We start from the raw sequence: 10,526 nt of genomic DNA, 5'->3' as shown, positions 1-10,526 counted from the left end.
ATCCGCCCTGCTCTGTGCATGACAGGGGGCGGCGCCCCAACTCCCCAATCGGCCCTGCTCTGAGCCCGACCAGGGGCTGCACCTAGGGATTGGGCCTGCCCTCTGCCACCCGGGAGCAGGACTAAGCCAGCAGGTCGTTATCTGCCGAGGGGTCCCAGACTGCAAGAGGGCACAGGCCGGGCTGAGGGACCCCCCTCCCCTGAGTGCACAAATTTTTGTGCACCGGGCCTCTAGTACATTATAAATGGTCCACTTGGTTTGGCTAAATGAGTGTATCACCTTCAAAATTCCACAAAGGTAAACCTATGATATAAAAGAGTAATATATAGATAGCCCAAATGCTTGAAATATAAACAACCAATACCCACTAATCTTAGCCAAGTCTAAGGCAAAATATATTAGGAGGAATTGAGCAATATAAAAATGTACTAGAACACCTGGGTTATTCTAACTTTTTCTAGTAAACTCTTTAGGTTTCAGTTTCTACATTTTAAAATGAGGTCCATTCCAGTCCTAAAATTCTACAATTCTTTATCTCCTCTTTTTCCTAAATATTAGTATGAAATAAGCAAAAAAAGAATTAGTGTTAAAATTATTCAATTATGGTTATTTCCTTTAGCTATCATACCCATTTCCTCATGTAATTATTCATTTACTAAATGCCAAGCAATAGAACTAAAGATGAATAAGTCACAATTCTAGTCTAAAGGAAATTTACAGTTTTTAAGGAACAAAAGATAAGTTAATTACCATATGAAATAATAAATGCTGCAGAAATGAAAGTACTAGCACAAAGGGATCACCCAACTTGGGTGCTGTATATAGGGGTATAGGTGGGGAATTTAGAGAAGAGGTTAATACTGAAATAGAGTCTTAAAGATGACTATGAGGAGATAGACACAGATGGAACAGACATAGATGGTGCTGTAGAGGAAAGAGCATGAGCACAAATGTGAATGCACACAACCCACAAGAAAGCAGGCCACACTGAAGGTACAGCGAAAATTGAAAAACAGTGCAGTAGAAAATGAGGCTAAAAAAAGTAGCATAAAAAAAGTAGCAAAGGGTCACATCATGAAGCATCTTGTATTGTTTCAACATTATGACAAAAAGCAAATTAAGCCTGGTCAATGTGGTTCAGTGACTGAGCGTCAAGCCATGAACCAAGAGGTTGCCAGTTCGATTCCAGGTCAGGACACATGCCAGGGTTTTGGGCTTGATCCCCAGTAGTGGGTGTGCAGAAGGCAGCCAGTCGATGATGCTTCTCTCATTGATGTTTCTCTCTCTCTCTATCCCTCTCCCTTCCGTTCTCTCTAAAATATAAACATTAAAAAAAGGAACAAATTAAGGCTTTTAAAAAAGTAGTAACAATTCGAATAGAAATATGCTCTTGCTGAAACTTTGAAGGCAGACTAAAGAGGAATTAGATGAGACAAGGAGACCACTTAAAGTACAATGACTATATTGTATGTTAGAAAGAAACAGTAAATAAGCAAGTAGGCTAGAATAACACCCACATTTCTGACTCCAGCAACAAGAAGTAAAAACGCTTTGAAAATAATTTAAAAGAAGTAATTGACATTTATTTGTTATATTTAATTTATAACAAATAGTAATTTATCTTCTAATAGTAATAACTAAACAATACCTCATAAAATTTTTTTAAATTCTTACCCAAGGAGTGAGGATATTTTCTCTATTTATTTTTAGAGAGAGTGGGAAGAGAGAGAAAGATCAACATGAGATAGACACATCGATTGGTTGCCTCCCGCTGGCGCCCTAACGGAGGGCCGGGGATTGAACCTGCAACTGAGGTATGTGCCCTTGACTGGGAATCGAACCTGTGACCCTTCAGTCCAATGAACAACTGAGTAAAACTGGCCAGGGCTCAAATTTTTTTTAAATAAAATTCTCGCCCTGGCTGGGTGGGCTTGGTTGGTTGGAGAGTCATACTGTGCACCAAAAAGGTTGTGGGTGGATTCCCAGTCAGGGCACATACCTAGATTGCAGATTCCATCCCTGGTTGGGGCATGTACTAGAGGCAACTGATCAATGTGTCTCTCTAACTATTTCTCTCTCTCTCTCTCTCTCTCTCTTCCACTCTCTCTAAAAGTCAATGGGAAAAATATCCTCAGGTGAGGACTAAAAAATAACAATAAATTAATAAATTAATTCTCACTACTTCATTAGATAATGGTAACAAAAAAGATTAGTGGGAAAAATATTTATTTATACTGTCAAACACTGGACCATAAAGGACCACATTCTAACAATACATTTAGAGTTTTAAAAAGAAAGTAATACAGGCAGTTGTGTTTATAATTATCTATTTGTCCTGGGTATTTAATATCTATATCTGTATCTATATTTACTTCCAGAATTAAGGTGAATATATAAAATACTCATTTCCAATTGGGACAGTTGACATAAATGTTGTCTAAAGTTCTAAAAAAGTTGCTGAGTTTACTGACCTCCTTCTAGCTCTATTGGGTTCTACACTGTGCAGCTTCAACAGACCAGTAGAGGGCTGCAACAACTCAGAGAAATGGTTAGGCACTTTTACTTGTATCTCCGGCATTTAGAGCTGAAAAAAATCTAAGAGCCATTACATTTCCACTTTGCTGTCAACAGATTCTAAAAGGGGACAGGAATAATCTCCCAAATCCTGAAAATTAGAAACACCAGTAATTCAGCACTTTGCCACCAGCTCCTTTCTCCTTTCAAAATGGTAAAGTGTTTGGAGGCCAAATAAAATCTCACTAACAGTGATTAGGAGAAAAGGTCAGTCGAAATGAGTTAGCAATTCTCTACTTCCTTTTAGACCCACTGTTCCACACGCTACTACCAGACTAATAATTCTAAAATAATTATTTCATTAGGTTACTTTCCCATCTACTTTATCAATTCTGTTCTGCACTATGCAGCATTGAAGTCTAACTTTCCTTTGCCTAGATTTTAAGTCAGATTTCTACCTCATGTATATAACTTATTTTCAACTCCCCTAGTCAGACCACTCTTACTGTTATATAAAATATAAAATAGAGTTAAAATGAAAAGGTCATTGAAGTGAAATTTGAAGAAAGAAACAAGTTTACACAGGTCTACAGAGAAAGGGAAAAGTCACTGTTGGAAAAAAGTTTATGCATAGAAAGGGAGATAGAAATTCCCCTGGGGGAGTTAGGAACTGGACCAAAGGTATATAGGGGCCTTCAACTGAATTTATAATGTTTAATTCTTAATTGGTGATAGGCACCCAGGTGCTCATTTTGCTATTTTCTGTGCCTTTTAAATTATCTGAAATATTTCAAAATAAAAAGTTTTTGATATTGTAAGTTTGCCCCCTCTCCTGCTCTCAAAAGACAAGCAGCTGATCTTTGCAACATATACCTCAGGTGCCATTCTAAGTACTCAAAATTTAATCCCAAATAATGCCCTAACCCCCTTTTACTTCTTTTTTTAAAAAAAAAAAAAAAGATCGGCACATACTTTAGGCTTAAATGAAAGGAAAGGACTTTTAATTGCTTACATAATTGGGTGTAGTTTTAATAGTGGCACATGGAAATAGAAGAGATTTAGGATAAAGGTCACAACATAAAAAACCAGAATAGTTTTTTAATCACTGCTTTTTTAAAAAAATGTTTTTAATGATTTTTAGGAGAGGAAGAGAGAGGTATAGAGAAATAGAAACATGAATGAGAGAGAAATATCGATTGGCTGCCTCCTGCACACCTGCTACTGGGGATCCAGCCCACAACCCAGGCATGTGCCCAGGCTGGAAACGAACTATGACCTTTTGGTTCCTGGGTCCATGCTGAACCACTGAGCCATATGGGCCAAGCATAATCACTGCTTTTGAAATATAAGTCTGTGATCCTGAAAATCAGCTTTATTGATGCCCAAACTCTTTTTGCAGTTATAGGTAGCTGAAATCAGTCCCCTATATGACAGAGCAATGCTAATATCAGTATTAAGTTATTTATAATCTGCATATCATACTATTCCCACCCAAACCCAACAATCGTGTAGATTATAAACAATACTGCTTAAATTATAGACAAAATTAAAGCTTCCATATGACTTCACACCAGGATTTGTTTAAGCCCTGATCTGCTATTTCACTTTTTCTGTATCCTGCTCACTTTCCAACATAAGTCTACTTACTATAGTACACACACGAATTCAGGATAACTGCATATTTCAAGGAATTTAAAAGAAAACATGCTCTAAACTGGCTGAGGGTAGCAGTATGTATTATCGGTAGCTCTTCTGGCCAGACCAGTTTAGAATTATAAACTGTTTCCCTGCCAAAGTATGCTGAGAAGAATAAAGAGAAATATGGTAATGAGGGACCAGTGCAGAGTAAATTCACTGTATTCTAATAGCTGTTAAGAAAGTAACAAGAAAAAGGTGGTACTGTGAAAACTCCAACCTCACTGGGAAAGAATACGTGCATTCTTTGGTTTTACTTTTAAAATAAAACATGTCGTAATCACACAAATGTTATGAATTGGGGGAAAAAATAGACAAGCCCCACTGATGGTACCAATATTAAAAAGCTTTATCTATTAAAGGAAATATACTGTAAAAATAATGCCTAAAACATAAGTTTAGGACTATTTAAGAATGGTATAGTTCTACATCAATAAACTGAACTTAAGCTTTTCCACCAGGGACTCGGCAATATGGGTTGCATTCGCACCAAGACCGTGAAGAAGGTGCCGGGGTCATCATCGAGAAGTACTACACGTGCTTGGGCTACGACTTCCACACCAACAAGTGCAAGTTCGAGATCACCATTATCCCCCGCAAGAAGCTCCAAAACAAGATCTCAGGCTATGGGGGCCCATGAGAGGCATCTCCATCAAGCTGCAGGAGGAGGAGATGGAGAGGAGAGACAACTATGTGCCTGAGGTCTCAGCCTTGGATCGGGAGATCATTGAAGTTGATCCTGACACTAAGGAAATGCTGAAGCTCTTGGACTTTGGCAGTCTGTCCAACCTGCAGGTCACTCAGCCTACAGTTGAGATGAATTTCAAAACACCATGTGGAGCCGTTTGAATCTTTTGCTATGCTGTAATATTATCAATAAACCATGGATAATCAAAAAAACAACTGAACTTAAATTTCCAAGTTAGTGATTCTTAATCTTTTATGGACAGACCTGTTTCAGAGCCTGAAAGCCATTAGGTCCTTTCTCCTGAACACATATTTAGTAAAGAATTTGCAATATAACTTTACAATGTTTATAGGACCTCTCCCTAATTATGGATCCTTGTTTTACATAATTATCTTTTTCTGCTAAATTTTAAGTTCCATACAAGCAGTGTCTTCTGCTTGTACTTAGCATTGGAACCTAATACCTTAAAACCTAAAAACCTTTTCAATAATCTTGCCTTCTAACTGAATTCCATACTTCTAGAATTATTTTCTTTTAAAAAATGGTATTACATCATTCCCCATTTTGGAAATTCATTTCTATTAAGCCCCTTATTCTAGTAATCATTGCCTTTTTCATCTGCTACCCATCTTTTCTCCCTTACTTCCAGTTCATCCTCTTATGTCAGTCAGACCATTCTCCTGACATTCTTAGCCAATCAATAAATATACACTGACCTTTTACAGTGTGATGTACTTGGAGGTGCAACCGTGGCTCAGTGGTTGAGCATCGACCTATGAACTAGGAAGTCATGGTTCGATTCCTGGTCAGGGCACATGCCCGGGATCCCCAGTGTGAGGCTTGCAGGAGGCAGCCGATCAATGATTCTCTCTCATTATTGATGTTTCTATCTCCCTCTCCCTCTCCCTTCCTCTCTGAAATCATTAAAAATAAATATTTTTAAAAGTCAGAATGTCAACAAAACTCCTATGTACGAGGGAGAACAATCTGCAATCTGAACTTTCACCACTCTTTCAAGCAATAAGGTAGCTTAAAAATAAGATATTTATCACTAATATTTGTGATATTCTCCCCAATTATGGCCCCAATACAATTTAGGAGGTTAGTGAGTTATCTTTTTCTTTAGTCACTCTGATTAAAATGTTTCTTTAGGTCAATGATATCAATATCAAGGTGAAGTTTATTAGAATAGCCTCTTGAAATGTTAACTGTAGTCCTTCTGTAGCTATTGAAAATAATTTGCTTCTGACAGCTCACATAAAAAGAACCAACAACTGCCCTAGCCAGTTTGGCTCAGTGGATAGAGAATCAACCTGAAGACTGAAGGGTTCCGGGTTCGATTCCGGTCAAGGGCACATGCCTGGGTTGTGGGCTCGATCTCCAGTGGGGGGGGAGCATGCAAGAGGCAGCTGGTCAATGATTCTCTCTCATCATTAATGTTTCTATCGCTCTCTCCCTCTTTCCTCTCTGAAATCAATAAAAAGCGTTAAAAACAACAACAACAACCAACAACTATATCAGGATCTCATAGGCTTGCTGTCCAATCTTCCATGATTCTAATAAGGTATCTTTCTTTTCTTTTTTATTTTTTGACCCAAAAGTAAAAAGTAGAATAGCTGGTCCCTAAATATTTTTCATTAAGTCCCAAATTTAAGAAACTGCCTCTTTTTCAAAATCAGCTAAGACTCTTAGTGGCAGAACACAGAGAAGTGATTAAGAATGGGGACAACAGAAATGTCACTTTTTTAGGCCTGTGAATATCTACACCTCACATAAATGTTCAAAGCCTCATTTTCCTCAGCAATATGTTAGAATAATAGTATCTGTTTTACAAAGTTGTTATAAAAATTATCTGAACGTTTCACTTAAAACTTTGAACACAGATATTCTAAACTAGAGGCCCAGTGCACAGATTCATGCACCGGTGTGGTCCCTCGGCCTGGCCTGCACCCTCTTGCAATCCGGGACCCCTTGGAGGATGTCAGACTGCTGGTTTCAGCCCCATCCCTGCAGGCCAGGCCAAGGGACCCCACTGGTGCATGAATCCATGCACTGGGCCTCTAGTATGCATATAAGATCTTTAGTTAATCTCTTCCTGTCCTCCTGCTTTCCTCTGAGATTAATCAGTCTGTTCCATGTTTCCATGCCTGGGCATTGAGCATCTGCCCCCTCGTTGTCAGTGTGCATCATAGCTACCGGTCGAACGGTCACTTAGGCTTTTATATATATAGATGCTCAACAACTGTTTATTGTAAACTTTAGCTTCAAATTTACAAGTAATCTGTGCAATACTAAAATATGCTATATTGGTATCTAATATTATCAATTTAAAACACTAGAAAAAAAGGTCTTTAAACTTAACAGCATAAGCCAGTAAACAAAACCTCTGTCTTCACATTTCAATGTATTTTAGTTCTACAAGATAACCTTAACATGAACTACTCAAAGTTTACAAAGGAAAATTATCTCCTGTTATTGCTGTATCTGGAAACTAGTAACAGACAGCATTGCAACTAAGATACTTTCACTATTACTTTTTTAAAAAAACACTGTTAAACTGATTATGTATGCATGAGTGTATAGGAGAATGTTTTCAAATGCTATATGAAGAAATCTTATATTCTCTCCAGAGGAAGTCAACTACAATTTTTAAAATGTTCCATAAGTGGCTTTACTAAGATTAGAACTAAGTGGGGATCAGAAAAGGTATCTGCAGGGAGTTATATCTATAAAACAGCAGGTGCTGAAAACAAAGCTAAGGCTAAGCAAAAACCAAGGGATCTTGACACCTTCTTACACAGTAAGATCTGTATTTGTTTTAAAAATAGCATCACCACTTCTTATATGTATAAAAAGTTTATAACATACAATGTGCTGTCCATATGTAATCACATTTGTTCCTTCCAGCAGCTCTGTAAATTATGTAGAAAAAATTTTTATAGATTAAGAAGGCAAGGTTCTGAAAGTTAATGTGATTTGTCAAAAACCACAGTTAAGAAGTGACAAATCAATAATTTAAACCCTGGCCTGCTCACTTATATTTCAACTAGAGGCCCGGTGCACGAATTCATGCATTCGTGGGGTCCCTCGGCCTGGCCTGTGAGGATCAGGCTGAAACCTGCTCTCCGACATCCCGCGAGGGGTCCCGGATTGCAAGAGGGCAGTTCTCGGGTGACGCACCCCAGAATTGGTCTCCCTCCTCTCTGGTTCTGGGTGTGTCATCCGAGAACTACAGCTGCCAAGTGACTGCAGCTCGGCAGCTCCTGCATTGGGTGTCTGCCCCCTGGTGGTCAGTGTGCGTCATAGCTACTGGCCGGTCTACTGGTCGCTTTGGCATATATATATATTTCTTTCCACTACTCCATAAAGCTACTTCTTAAAGAAAGAGGCAAATTAGCATCTTCACAGAAAGAAACCTCTAGCCCCAAACCAGACTGTTTTAACTAGTTGTGCTGACGTTGTCATTTCACCTTTCTAGGCCTTTATTTTCTCATCTGTAAAATGAGAAAAAGAGATTAGAAAATTTGAGGTCTCTTCCAGTTTTAAGGATAAATCTCCAAGATTGTATTCTTTACACAGTAAGGTATTTTACAAATAGATGTTGATAATTAGTTTTAACAAGTTCCAAGTCAGAAAGTAGTGTCACTAGCTCTTAGGCAACCTATTACAATTACTGTATAAATTCTTCATGCCTATCTGATAGATGTTGCTTCAGTATCACCAAGTTTATATAAAGAAAATAATCTAGGCCTAGCCGGCTTGGCTCAATGGATAGAGCGTCTGCCTGCAGACCAAAGGGTCCCAGGTTCGATTATGATCAAAGGCATGTACCTTGGTTGTAGGCTCCTCCCCAGGGCTCTCGCAGGAGGCAACCAGTAGATGTGTTTCTCTCACATTGATGTTTCTCTGTCTTTCCCTCTCTCTTCCACTCTCTCTAAAAAAATCAATGGAAAAATATCCTCCGGTGCGGATTAACAAAACAAACAAACAAAACCAGTTATCTCACTAATCATTCTCTTTTTAGACTGAAATGATGTTCTTAAAACTTAAGAACAGTTTAAAGAAAATGTAACTGCTAGTCAACTAAGAAATTTAAATTTATTATTATTATTTAGAAAAGCCTCTTTTCCAATGTTTTCCAAATATCCCTACTGACTGCCATTTCTCCAGTCTACCTCAGAAGAATGTCACATTTTCAAACAATTCTATAGAAAAAAAGTGACATTTTTTAAAAAAAAGTAACATAAAAGGAGGGGAGGGGAGAGGAGGTGAGAGCCCTCCCTTCTTGATATTAAAGAACGAAAAGCAGAGATCACACAACATATATCCAACTAAGTTTTTTCCTTATCTGAATATTTTTGTTCTCTCTACTCTTCCTCAATTATTCTTTATGGAACACACACTAGAGATTCCCACTTTCCCAGCTCTACTTGTTCATAAGCCATTCTAGCAACAACCATGGAAACTATAGAAATTAAGATATTAAGGGCATCCTGTTTTTTGTTTGTTTGTTTTACTTTTCCTTCCATGAATACAACTTAACTTGGGTTTTACTTCATTTTAACACCGTTCCTGTTCCTAAAAAGAACACACTCTGAACAGTTAGGCTTAACCTTAGTCAAACCGTATGCAGATCTTTAGATATTTAGTTAGTGCTTGTGTCAAATATAAAAGATCTTTAAGCAGTAAAACACTTCTACTTTTGCCTATAATCTCCTGGGGAAACATTTCAAATCATTAAATGTTTTTGTGTTTAGCCCAAATTAAAGACTCTGCTCAACAACATGATTGGTTAATATAGAGACTTGATCTTATACAGTCCGACACTATCTCATTTGTTTTTAAGCCACTTGGCACCAATAGAACATATGTTCTGCCAGTTCTGAGCTAATCTCCAGGAAAGCCTTTGTATGATTGAAGAAACTGAAACACATCAGTGCCCAAGATTTTTTAACAGCCTACTTTAACATGTGTTTTTAATAGTCCATTAAAAATAGCTACTTTATGAGTCTTACTTTATTTACATAAACCGTTTTTAAAATTAAAAAAAAGGAATACATGATTGAAAACACCGATTCATTGCAACTTCAGGATTAGAGAGAGTAATTGCAAAACGTTCCAGACCACGGGATCTGCAACCCATTTCACCCGCGTCCGCCTTCTGGCCGCGGGTGAGCAGGGGAAATGACAGCCTCGATGACTACACTGCTTAAAATGTGTCCTACGACTTCAACTGGTGCGACAGTGTGAACTTCCCATCCGAATCTGTTCCTGTTATTACCGAAACAGCTGTCAGCTGGGCTTCGGTACCCTCTTTGTACAACCGTTCGCTCCACGCTCTGAGATCTCCCGGGATACGTCACACCATATTACACCTCAAGATAAGCCCCGAGAGCCGGACGCGCTCTGAAGGTCTAGGTCTAGAACATCCTTCCAAGGGACACTCGCGAAACCATGGAGAGCCGACTGCCCGCTGCGGCCAGGACCGCACCGGCATTTGAGACAGGACTGCAGCGCGGCCGCGCTCCCTCCCCTGAGACTATGCAAATGGCAATTCTCCCCTCGCTGCCCTCTCCTCCGACCCCCGGCGCCTCCGAGGCTGCCCCGGGAGGGGCCGCGGGGGTCTCCA

General features: G+C 38.9%; 1 protein-coding gene and 1 pseudogene across 3 annotated transcripts in view; one reads left to right on the top strand and one right to left on the bottom strand.

The window, feature by feature from the left end:
• ANKRD12 (ankyrin repeat domain 12) overlaps nt 1-10,526 on the bottom strand; it is a 105,649-nt gene that overhangs the window by 94,512 nt on the left and 611 nt on the right. The window lies entirely within an intron of this gene.
• LOC102261190 lies at nt 4,668-5,097 on the top strand (annotated as a pseudogene).

This window comes from Myotis brandtii, unplaced genomic scaffold (assembly GCF_000412655.1).
Source record: "Myotis brandtii unplaced genomic scaffold, ASM41265v1 scaffold240, whole genome shotgun sequence".
NCBI classification, from domain to species: domain Eukaryota; kingdom Metazoa; phylum Chordata; class Mammalia; order Chiroptera; family Vespertilionidae; genus Myotis; species Myotis brandtii.
The sequence above is the reverse complement of the archived record's forward strand: the minus strand, read 5'-3'. Positions and strand labels throughout refer to the sequence as shown.